We start from the raw sequence: 12,767 nt of genomic DNA on the forward strand, positions 1-12,767 counted from the left end.
AGCCAGGGGCTGTGTTTGGAAGCAAGCAGAAGGACTCATATACATTAAGATCTAAAATACAGCACTTTTTTTTTTTTTTTTTTTAAAAGGTGGTACTCAAGCTTGTGTTTAGTCTCTTGTTTGTTGGTTGGGGGCTTTTTGGTGGGTTTGGTTTCTTTTCCAAATAAAAGCCAGCCAGGCTGCCAGCAACTGGGGCAGCAGTTACGTGGCTGGTGAGTACCCTTGTCTTCTCCCCCTGAATGGTTTCCAGGGTCTGGTGTCTTGCCGTCAAATGAGTTTATCTCTTGCTGCGGCCGGACACAATGTGTCTCTCTGTGGTTTCTAGGTTTGGAGGTTTTGTTTGCAGCACACTGGTACAAGGTAACCAGTTACGTGGCGTAGCAGCAGCACTTGCCTGCACAAACTGAAAGTCAGGGAACAGCTGCTGTCCCTCTTGCCATCTTGGGCACCTCTCCACACCCTTAACCCCCTACTTAACTGCTGCCAAATATCCCCAGGGCAATTGCAGTGAGTGTTTATATGAAACAGTAAGAGCAAGAATGTATTTTAGACTTTATGTGAGTATTTTTAGCAGTTGTACATAGGAAGAGGCAGGGCCATGTGACGGTGCTGCTCCACGTGTCATGGTGACACCTGCCACCCAAAAACGTGAATGCTTTACTTGTAGAGTTGGGTGGCCCTGGGTGTGAAGAGGAACACAGTGAGTCATTGGGAAACCATAGAAATCCTCTCGGTGAGCTGAACTCGCTTCAGCAAAAGGAATATAACTTTATCAGTAAGCTGTGTCTTAATATATGCAGCTAAGTCTTTCCATGGTATGTGATCCTATTTGTGTGTTTCTGGCACAGCCGCCTTTTCTTCTTGTCGTAAACCTCTTCTAAACCCAATGTTTTAATCTGGAAGCTAATAGATTTATAGTGATGTGTTGAACAATATTTTTTTTTATACTCAGTTTCTGGGGAAGAAACTAAAAAACCTGTGCCTGCAGTAGCTCACATCTGCATGTGTGTGTATTTGTATATGTATATATACACAGAAGAGCTACTCCACGCATTGATTTTTAGTCTGTGTGTATGTATGTGCATGCATGTATGTATAAAAAAAAATATGTTTTTTTAAAGCAGGATGGGATAAGCAAGCTTAGAGGAGCATTAATTTCTTCCTGTCCTGTCAAGTAATACCATGTCTACTTCATTTGTGAGTTGATTTTGTTATGCAGAGGAAGACAGGAAAGCAGATCATAACAAAACACGTTCTTATCAAATATCTGCTTAGAGCAGTCAGGTAAATCATTAACACACAGTCACAGTGCTTGTAAAAGCTGCTAAAGAGGTTTCTCACCCCTGAAACTCCCTTTTTCCAGAAGGTAAGAAATGAAGTTACTTATAGATCTTGGTTTCATGCGTGGGTGTTGGCTGCTATTGTGGTTTCTGTATTGGCTAATAAAGTGAGGTAGCCCAGTGGATTAAGGATGAGAGAGGACCTCCTTGCCGTGCACAGAGAATAAAGCACTTTCCTAGGAGAGCGGCTTCAACTAAGGCAGAGGGGAAAAACACAGCACGCCAGGCTGCTTGATGGGATCGTCTCATGCATTACTGTTGTGCTGAAGGAACTGTAGGTGGATGATGCTTTTATTTCATGTGAGCAAGAAACTTGTGCTCTGAAGCAGTTTTAGGTGAGGGGGAATCAGTGTCCAACTCTTCATTGAAATAACTCAAGGCCAAGAAGAGTTTTGCAAAAACTGGCAACTCAGACACATGGTTATCCACAAACTGACGGGCAGTAAACTTTTTTGGGCTGTTGCTGGTGAACTTGGCAGGGAACAGGTTCTCAGACCTACCTACCACCTGTGCTGCTTCTGGGTGTGGGCCACTGTGTTCATGGTGAGGTTTCTCTCCCCTGGTCACAGCAGCAGCAGCAGCATGGCAATCGCTGAATCACATCAGTTTCCACCACTTATCTACTTATAAATACTGTAACTCATTAATGAAACTTAATTTTAAACAGGTTTATGGCTGATGGGCTGTTTGGCTCAGCAGCTTTGTTTCCTGGGGTCCTGTCACCTGGGAAGATTTGCTGTGGGCCTTGCTGTACTTAAATCCATACCAGACTTTTGTTTTGCCTGACTTTTGTTTCTGTAGGCATGTAAGAAATGGATTTCTCCAAGGCATTTGATACTTATAATCTTTAGAGCCCTGTCTGTGTTTAAGTTGAGATCGATTGTGTTTGGAATAAGCCTGTTTTGTGCAGGTAACTGGAACTATAAAATATGTAGCATATGAAAACACATTACATGGAGAACGGTAAAAGTAACGTTGTTTGCGAAGTTTGCAGCCATTGCTTGAACAGGAGAAAAAAGGCTTAGCTCAAGAAGGGCTTTAAGCTATTCCAGATGCCCATATCCAAGAGCATGACTCAAAACTTCCAGCTAAACTCTTCACCTCCCTGAATCAGCATAGGACTTGTGCCTTGCCTTCCCTAAGCTGTGTCCGTTTTAGGTGCTGGGCTCTCAGCCAGGCTTTTAGGCCAAAGCTCTGCCTGGTCCTACAAGGAGATTTTCAGTTTTCTCCCTGGAGCTGCCTGGTCCTCATAAGGCCTTTGAGAGCGCAGCTCAACCTGGACCTCACTTTAAAAAACCCCCAGACCGCAAGACCTGCTTTGTGCCATTCCATGTGGCTCAACGCTTTGCAAAGCCTGTGCTGTGCATCCCCAGGTTTCCATTTGCCTGTGAAAACTCAGAACTGCTCTTGCTGCTCAGGAAAGTGCCCTTTTTGCTTTGCTAACTTTACAGGGAGGTTGCACATTAGCTTTTTAAAGCTGTTCTACCATGTGAGGAGAGAATTCAGGGTTCATTGTGTATTTGTGTTACACCTAATACCAAGAGCCTGAAGGAGTATATATCCAAACCCAGAGGATAAGACGAATCCAAGCCTTTCCCCAAGAGACGTGATTTTTTTGAGGGAGGTTTCTGTACTGGGCACATCCCAGAAAGTGCTCTCAAGTGCTAATGCTGTCTTGCAGAAGGCAGGAGTGGTCCCTCCGGCTCTCCTGGGAGAGCTGACCTGGGCAGTGAAGCCCAGAAGTGGGTCTGTGCTCTGAATCTTTGCTTAAGCCTCTTTCCTTTGAGTTTTTAGGGACAAGAGGTGCTGATTGGGATCTCAGCTGGTTTATTTGTGTGGCCACAAGGGAGTGGGAGAAGGAAGACAGCCCTGTTCCCTCTTGACTGCCTTGAGCCGTGGGTTCATGGGAATGTTTGAGACTGTCTCTGCTGCCCCTCATGCACTTGCAGCCAGCCTGTGGATGATTTTTTGCCAGTAAAATTGGCCTGATGGAGCACTCGGTTGTCACCAGCTGCTTTCTTCAGCTGTCTGCATGGCAGAGAAGGTGGGGGAAATGACTGGTTAAAAATAGAAAGGCAGATTAAGAAACTTGAGGTATGGTTTCAACATACAGCTAAGCTGCTCTGACAACTCACTGCTGCCACCGAAAGGGGAAGGGCTTGCTTATGCTTGTGTGACTGCACAGACAGGTGCTTCGGCCGCCAGCCCAGCAGAAAACCAGGAAAAGAGGAGTTTTTCCACCATGCAATCACCCAAGCATGAGAGAGGAAGGTGGGGATGCAAGGCAGGAGGGAGAGGGTGCCTCTGAGTAAAGGCTTGTTGAAATCTGCTGGAACAGGTAACCTGACTTGAGGTGTGCAGGGGCTGGAGATGAAGTCCTGTGAGCAGCTCAACCCCTGGCGTTGGTAAGGTCAGCTCTCCTATCTGCTTAGCTCGGGTTTGAAATCACAGCTACAGCACACACGCCGCTGCTTCTAGCTGGGGCTGAACTAATGCACGTTAGCCTACCCACGTTAAGAGTAGAGCCTTAAGGAGATTTACTTTGTTGTTTGAATCATTCATATTCTGATGGTTTATGGGGAGAGTTTGAGTAGTTGGGGAAAAAACACATTAAAAGCACCGGGGCCTTAATTTCACTTACTAGATATAAGTATCTTGCTTCATTATAATATTACACTCTCTTATAAGAGACTTTATATTGCGGTAAGCATGTGAAGTGTCAGGAGAAAGGCAGTCAGCAGACGAGCTGAGGGTAAATATATTGTGTGCTTTGTAAGCAGGGGAGCCTTTTAAACATTGCTTTTAGGAAGTGGCCATTGTGCAGTGTTTTGTCAGCAACTCTTCACATGGTGTTTATCGCTATTCCTCGTAGTTATCACTGGTCCTTGTAACTTTGACTGGATATATTTTCTGTTGCCTTTTCTGAAATAAGGGCAAAAGCCAGTTAAGGAAACCATTATTTTCTTTGTTGGAAAGTTTGTTTCCTGATGTTTTTTTGTCTTTGGTTTTGGGGGTTTGGATTTCTTTTTGTTTACTTTTTTTTTTTAAACTCTGTCAGTCTTAGAACAGTGTGATTTCTCAGGCTGCTCCTTGGTTTAGGTGAGCTCCCATTGTAGCACTCTCAGCCACACACTGATAACCAGTGAACCATCTGTAAAGTATCCAGGGGCATTTCAGATGTCCTGGACATCCATCCTAGACGGATCCTAAAAACCGGTAAGCGTGCTGTGCCAAGTGTTCCCTGTGCAGGAAATGGTGGAGGGAAAACAGCAGTTAGTTCAACATAACTAAATAATGTTTAGCTGTAACCTAACACTATCCCTGGGCAAATGACTTGAAGAGAAACAGCATTTATATTTTTCAAGGGGCTATAAGATACAAGCTGTAGATATAAGCATATCTAGTGCTTGGTGGAATTTGGTATCAAGTCAAATTTTACATCTTGATTTTGTGAAACTGGAATTATTCTGTGTTTTATAGTGAATTTAAGAATTGAAATTATTCTTTCAGCCTCTGGACAAGCAGCTAGTTTTACTCGGGTTTCAAAATGCTTCAGGGTGCTTTCTTCCTTGTTACTGGGCTGCTTTTCATAAACAGGAGTCAAAATTTATTGGTCCCAGTGATACATAAACCAGTTTTCTTGTAAATTTAAAAGATCACTTTGGCAGTCAAGCAGATTTTTCACTAGTAAGAATGTTGACACTGTTATACTTTATTAATTTTTAAAAAATGTGAAGTTCAACCCAGTTAAATCCGAGTTATTTATATTAGGAAAGCTGATGTTTTGGGATTGGTGAGTATTAAGCATTGAGGAGGATTTAGTAGGAAGACCACTAGCTAGTTAATTTTGGTGCAACTTTGATTTCAGTTTCTTAGTCTTTCCAGCTTTCTGTTTTTGGTTTTTTTTTCTTATTATTTCTAACACCTTTTGTGCTTTGAAATTTTCTCCTTTAATCTCAGCCACGTGCTTTTCTTTGGGGACATTGTTTTGTTTAATTCTAAACTAGTCACACCCTACCTAAATCCACAGTGAAATCCTGGTATTGCTCAGTCCTCTGCAATGAGTTTGCATGTCATGCTTGGGTTAGAACAGCAGAGAGCTGACCTGGGCAAGCCTCGAGAAACTTTATTTTGTGTTAGTGCAGTTACAGAGAGAATCAGGTGGCAAGGGTATCTCTAGCCCTGGTAACCTTGAAGCTATGAAAAACAAATAATACATTGCAAAAGCAAAATGAGAAATGAAAGCAACTTTCTGCTGTGTTAGAGTTTCTTTGTCTTGCAGTTTCAGAAAACGGAAGTGGTGCGACTGTTTGCTAGGGACTGGATTTTAGAGAAATGAAGAAGCTCTTCTGGGAGGTTAGAATAGACCCTCATAACTCAGGAGAACAGTTTGTCCCTGTTTTGATTTCTGAACTACTAAATTTGCATAAACAACTCTCTCCCAAACCACATATATTTTTAAAAGATAAGGTTATCTTCCCTATATGATAATAATGTAACTGTCTAACAAAGGGACTATTTACAAACATTTTTCCTGTATGCGGTGGCCTAGCTTTTACAGCTTGAGGAAGAGGTGGGAAAATAATTGATCCAATAATTCAGGGTTACTTAAGCTAAAAGCACTCAGTTACTGAGTTAGATTTATCTGGGAGAAAAGTAACACAAGCTCAGACTTTTGTTGATGTTTAATGTTCTGTAACGGTCTTCCCAGGCATAATTGAGCCATCAACACAGGAGTGATCCTGTCAGAGGAGTTTATTTTGAGTGATTACAGAGCCCACTGTGGCTTTCATTTCAGTGCAGCCTGAGCTAATTGATGAACAGGGATGTAATTTATTTACAGTTCTCAGGATCCTTTCAGACTAATTCTCCTTCTTTTAAAAATCCTTGGAAGGGGAGGAGGGCAAGGAGGCTGCTGGGGCTCATTGGGCTGCCAGCACTACTGCCGGTCTGTCACAAAGTTATCTAAAATATTCTGCCCTCTGTTTTGGGCGATGATGTTGCACTGCCCTGGTTTTAGCAGCCTCCTCTCCATTTTCTCCTAAGCCTGTTGACCTTTATTCTGGAGCATGTGCCATTTGGCTGGGGAGGCTCTGTCAGGCGGCACTGAAACAAACTACAGAGAATGGGGGAGGGAAGGGAAGAAAGAGTGGATGCTACTGCTGATGAAAGGAAAAACAAGGAAGAAAAAAGCTACAGAAGGCATGAAGACCCATACTGTTTTTTGTCTAGGTCTCGGTTTAGGATGAATACTCCTGATTTTTATTTTTTTTCCTTCCTAATATTGCTAGATTCCAGCATTAATAAGACAGTTTGTCTCCTACAGCTTGCTCTACTGATGAATCATGGGTCTGCATCAATAAATCCAGCTTTATGCAGAGCTTTGAATTAGGGAGGAACTCCTGCCTATAAGTACCTTTCAAAATAGAAGCGGAAGTGATTTTTGTACTCAGAAATCACTTTGGATATGAAGATGACTTTCAGTTCTGTTAAACCTCTGAATAATCAGGGAAGGAGGCAGCCACGAGCTGATGCATGGCTTTGGGTTTTCCCCATGCTTGGGTGAGACCTGCTATTTCTGGAGCTTCAGCAGGGACCTGTTGAGCTTTGTAGTCCTGTATGGTAGAAAAAAGTAGTGTGGAGTCCCTTAAAGATCTGAGCACTGCTGTTTTGCAGCTTTGCCTGTCCTGTCCTAGAGAAGTCTTATACAGCTAAGCACAGATTTCACCATGAACTTGTTCATCTGGCTGCGAGTTAAAGGTCACCTCAAGTTCAGTTTGTAAATATGCAGTAGTAAGAAGGTAGTCTGAAAATATTTAGACCACATACCTAATTTGCAAGGTAAAAGGTGGTTTTCAGCTAGATAGACAGTTTTCATGACTGAACTTTGAGGTGCCAGCTGCCAGTTGTTTGAAAGCTACCGTGCCTTTTGTATCAAATTTTGCAAATAGGAGAAAGGAAAGATGATGTGCATTGTAAACATGAGCACTGCAACAGTTATTTGTCAGTCAACTGCTTGAAATAAAAAATAATGAAGAAAAAGGAGATGGCAGTGTTTAGGTGCAATTCTTCTATAGGTAGCTATTACTCTTCCCCAGGGAAACTTGACAAAGCAGTACTTCTAACTGCTAACACTTGAAATCGTAAAGACATTGTGTTTGTGCTCACATGCGTGGCAAAGTGCTGGAAGACAGATACAGCAACGAGTTTCAACAGGGCAGTTCATAACTACTGTCATTGCTTCCAGCAGCTTTGCAGAGAAATCTGATGGAAAGATTGTTTCAGCCATTCTGGCTTAATTACCAAACTGGTGAGTGTCCTGCCATCCAATTGCAAGTGTTGAATATGGTGGAGATCTGCACCAAAATCATCTGATGTTTGTCTTGAGGTTTGATTCTACCTTTCACCTGTTTAGCCTGGCTAAATAATACATGAACCAAAGTGATTTCTGCACTTCCTAGGCAGTGTGGATCACGAAGGTGAATATAAATGCAACACTTGTTAATATAAAACTTCCTTGACTGCCAACTGACCCTGAATTCTGTGCTCTCCATTAAGGGACATAAATCCTGTTGTCCTCAATGATTTATGCAGCATCTACAATAACAGGGCCTGTTGTTTATGGAAGCATATGCATTTATATTTTACATCTTTGTCCGCCCTTCATATTTTATTTACTGAAGACTGTAAGGAAATTGGTTACTTGGCAAAAAATGGCTTTTAGTGAACTAAGGAAATGCAAGTTTCCTGATTTTTTTTTTTTTTTTTTTTTTTGCAGTGGCTGTACTACTTTTTCTTAAGACTTTCTAAATATTGATCCTTCCTCGTTACTTTTCCATAAAGTTAGGAGAGCCTTCAGCCCTGCTGTTGACAACCCATCTCCTGCAGATACATTGTGCCCTCCAGGGAGGGCAAGAAATCCCCATAAGAGATAAGAACACATGATATCCTTGTACTGTCCTATAGCTGCTGGCTTTTCTGATCTGAGATCAGCATTTTCCCCCTTAAATCTTACTTCACAGCATGCCCTGTGTGGCATATTTTGCATTTCAGCAGGGATGAGACAGGCTGGGTACTGGTGTGCACATGTTGCAGCTGGGCTGTGCTGGTTCATGTGCCAGCCGTTCCCTTTGCTTGTTCTTGATGGGAGATGCTGTTTTACTCCTGGGATGTTGCTGTGAGGTCAGACTTTTGTAATCTGGCTGCCTAAGACCAATTCAGACCAGCACAAGTTTGTCTCAGGATCAAATTAAATCAAGTCCCTACACTGTTTCATTAATGTGAAATAAAAACCTCTAAGAAGACATTTTTCCAGTGATGTTGTGGTGCCATGTAGGGTGAGCTGCATATTTCATCAGGATTTCTGCCATGGTAGTTTCATCCCCTTGCCCATATTAAATATTTTTGAATGTAGGTATTTTCAGACCCAATGAAAAGGTTTCAGAGTGCTTAAGGACAGATAGTAATATATTTGCTTTTAACAGCAAATTTCATGTGTATTTATGTTCTGTTCAATTTCTGGTGATGCAGCTGCACCCTTACCCCCATAAAAAAACGAAAGAGAGAGAAAAAAACCCAAACCAACACACCAAACCCTATAATCAAATTACTGTGACTGTTTAATGTCTTTAGGTATGAACACTTTACAGTACTTGGTCTTATCCTTTCCAAAATAGTTTGGGTTTTTTTTTTTTCCCCCTGTCAGTAGTCATTTCAGTTGCTTTGTATTGCTTGCAGGACAAGCACTGGTATTACTGGAGTACTGACGGTGAATTTTCATGATCTTTCCACACAGAAGGTTGGGCTTTTTTTTATGGCCTCTTATTGAAATGCCATATTTTACCAGGATTAGAAGATCTTAGAGATGTTCTTAGGATTTACCTAAAAGATGCATGTTGGAGCATGGCTCAAGGATAGGCCTGTAGAGCGAGTCTGACCATGGGATGGGTAGATAAAGCAGCAGCTGTGTCAAGTTTGCCCTTGTTTGTTTCATACTCTTAAAATAGTCTGTTTACTGATGTATTTAGGAAGCATATATAGATCTCCCAGGCCTTGAGGGAGTGTTGCATAGTCATGGAGCCTGTCACAAGGTAGCTGGATGGGGTTTTACTGTTGTCCCACTCTCAAGGGTTCCTTATCACATGAGTTTCTGCAGTAACATAACATCCTAACCACTCCGCTGCTCCGATGACCCCCAGCACATTAGAAACATCACCGTAACTGTTATTCCCTTGTTTTATTTGCTTGCTCAGGCGTGCAGCAGGGGTATTGCATCCTGCTGGACATCTCTACAGAGTGCACCTTCTGAGTATTTACCTATGGGAAGGGCTTATTCCCAGTGAGTCTTTTGCATCTTGCTGCTGAAGGTTGATTTAGTATGATGCTCTCCTGCGTGACTGCTGCTGTATTATCTCCTTTGTCATTTGTCTTTTAGCTTCAGCCTCAGCAACTTCTTCCAACTGTGCTCTGCTTCTCTTGTGATCTCCCATCCTTTCCCACCAGTCAGCAGAGCTGGGACTTTGTGGCCGAGACCCGTTAGTCTGGGTGAGAGGTGGGGAGCTTTGCTCTGCTCGGCAAGGCAGGTCAGAGTTCAGCTATTTCCGAGCTGCACCTCATCAGCGTTCCTGCCTTGCTTTCATTAATACCTTGCTAATCAGGGCTTCACCCATCTGCTTGCAGAAAGCTACAGTGCCCATGTGACTGCAGATTTATGTCCTTCCTCCTCTCCCTCCCTGCAATTTATTTGGGTTCCTCCTCCTATCTGGAAGGAGAACAGTGCTGCTGGGTTTCTGCCATGCTCTTACTGCTGTAAATGAGCAGGATTGCATGTTAACCTCTGTGTAACAGGAGATACAAAGCCCAGTCTGGTTTTTGCAGACAAGCAGCTCAGTGATCCTTTTGGAGCGACAGGCATCCCATAATTGATTAAATGCTTAATTCGTGTGTCTCCTTTTTGGGAAGCACACTGATTATTTTCTTTATTTTTTTTCCAAGGGTGGACATGGCTTTTCAATTTCTAAACCAGCTGAAATGATCTGAGCAATTTTTGTTTGCTGCGAGCAGCGTGTAGATGGTTCACTACAGGGAACTACAGTTATGTGCTTGATCAAGCATCCGTGCTGCGGCGTAGTTACCTTGGGGTGGCTTGTGGAAATGACATTACATCTAGCGCTCTGCTACAAGCTGTTTACTCCTCCTGCCTAATGTACAATTTCATGAAAGCAAGCACAGATTTTGAGGAGTACATCATAGTTTGTAGTGTACAGCTCAGTTTGCCTTCTTTTACTTAAAAGTAAACGATTAGACTAGTAAGCAGTTAGCTAGAGGCTGTGCACTGGTGCTAGCAGCTGGTGATAGCAGGTTGGGTCTGATCCCTCCATACCTTTTGTGGCAGGAAAAGAGTTACTGCATGAACAACCACCTCAAGAGGCATCTGATTTAAGTATTTTTAATTATTTCTGGTTGTGAGGTGTGAATGAACTGCTGACTGAGCTTTACATGCTGTTTTGAGTCTTTGCAGCAGTTTTATGGGCTGTAGGTAAGTAGTGGATGATAACGCTCCCCAGGTGGGGAGTTTGTGAGCTGAAAGATTGTTTTCATTAAATAATATTTTTAAATGTAGCTTAATTTCCATGACATGAACGCAAGCTAGTTCTACTTACGCAGTACCTTGAGCTGAGATTCTCTTGTTTGGCTGGAATTGCAGGTTATTTTTTGAACTGATTTAATTGACGCATTCAAAACTTACTAGTTCAGTGTGTGAATCTCACACAGTCGTCCAGTCTTTCGTTTTTGGAGTGCCAGACAGCGGAATGACTACCTGCCTGAGATACTCCCTGGGATCGTAACCAGAGTTGCTGGGTGGCTAATGGACATCTCCATCTCCAAGGACAACATGACACAGGCACATGTCCTATACCTCAAGTGTGCCACTAGGAGAAAAATTTAGAGGTAATTGGATGTCTGCAGGAGGAACTTATTTCTGAGGCTTTCAGCTGGTTATTGAAATATTAATAATTTCCAGAACAGTTAGATAGCAAGATAAAGTTTCTTATCTTTCCTTATTTCTCCTTATTTGTGAACGTAGTTGATCATAAATTTAAGCTCAGAGAAATATTTAAAACAAAGTGTTTTGCAGACTTTGAACCACACTATAATGATGTCAAGTGATTCTGCTTGTGGTTTTAGAAATTGCTTGACTGATACCTGGTAGGACACACAGTTGCCATCACTGTCAGTGTGGAAGCAAGCCTGTTTTCAGTGTTATTCTGTGCCGTTAAAGTATCTGTCAATTAAAAATGTGAGAAACGCTTCATGTTCTGGGGAGGACGTTTGGGCATACCTATTCTTCACGTTCGATGCCAAATTGTTGTCAGAAGCAAGATTTAAGTAGAATTTGCCGGTGTCACAGGATTTTCAATGGGAGGGGTGACATGTCTCATGTACATGGGGAGCAGCTGGGTATGAGTAGTTGATGGCGTTAAGATCTGGAGTCTGATACAGAGATAGTTACTTTTCAGCACTGGGGGAGGAATATGTTGGGTTCCTGAAGTCCAAATGCCGAAATTTGGACCTTGTTGCAGCATCAGTGTCACATTTGGTGGCAGCAGCAGCAGCACTCCTGAAACACCAAGTGACAGTCATGAAATCATCTATAAAAGGCAAAAAAAGTAAGGACCCTTAGAGCAGGGAACAGAACTGGTCTGAATTGCCATCCCTTTCTGGCACCTGTGCTCTGGAAGGAGATGCAGGATGGCTGGACTGGGGAGGGGAGAGGCTTCGTCTCTCCAGCCACACTGGATTTTTCTGAATGAACGTGAGTGTGGTTTTGCCATCAAGCCAGATGCTGTCAGTGGCAGATCTCCACTGCAAACAGTGAACTTTGGCATCTCTGCAATTGGCGGTGAAAAGAGTAAAGAAGGTGGCTGAAGTTTTGACAACTGAGCCAAGATGTATTTTTCTTGCTTGTAGCGTTAACCACAAAAGAAAGATGCCAGTTCATCTGAATTTTCAGTAGGTCTGGCTCTAGGAAGAGAAGTTCACATTGTGCAGATTTGTATACCTGTAACCTTTTGGCAATCAAAAATGCTTTTTTTTTTCCTTGCCGTTCCTGGGTTTCTGGTTGTTCTAGGCCAACTGTGCAATAATAGTCTTCCTCTCCTTCATGTCTTCCAGATCTAAATATTTGATTTATGGTACAACTCTGAACAGGTATTGCTGGAAAGAGAAGGGTTATGTGTTCAAAAATGGGGTAGGACGATTTATACCAGAAATAATCTTGAATATTTGTGGTGTTCTGTCTTTCAGACCAGGGATCAGTATGTGTTATGTGAAACAAAATTAGTAAAGACAAACTCAGGAATCATTTTGTTTTACAAGATTAATAGCACTGAAAATTAACAGTGTTGATTGTGTGCCTTATGAATG

General features: G+C 42.4%; 1 protein-coding gene across 4 annotated transcripts in view; it reads left to right on the forward strand.

The window, feature by feature from the left end:
• The window catches only part of SGMS1 (sphingomyelin synthase 1), a 99,662-nt gene that overhangs the window by 63,905 nt on the left and 22,990 nt on the right, over nt 1-12,767 (forward strand). The window contains exon 1 of one of the 4 annotated variants that reach the window (XM_074924368.1): nt 3,637-3,745. The exons of the other annotated variants lie outside the window; for them this stretch is intronic. The gene's annotated coding sequence lies outside the window, so the exon portion shown is untranslated. Of the gene's footprint in view, nt 1-3,636; nt 3,746-12,767 lie in introns of those variants that run through there. 4 annotated transcript variants of the gene reach the window in all.

This window comes from Athene noctua, chromosome 21, assembly GCF_965140245.1.
Source record: "Athene noctua chromosome 21, bAthNoc1.hap1.1, whole genome shotgun sequence".
Lineage (NCBI taxonomy): Eukaryota > Metazoa > Chordata > Aves > Strigiformes > Strigidae > Athene > Athene noctua.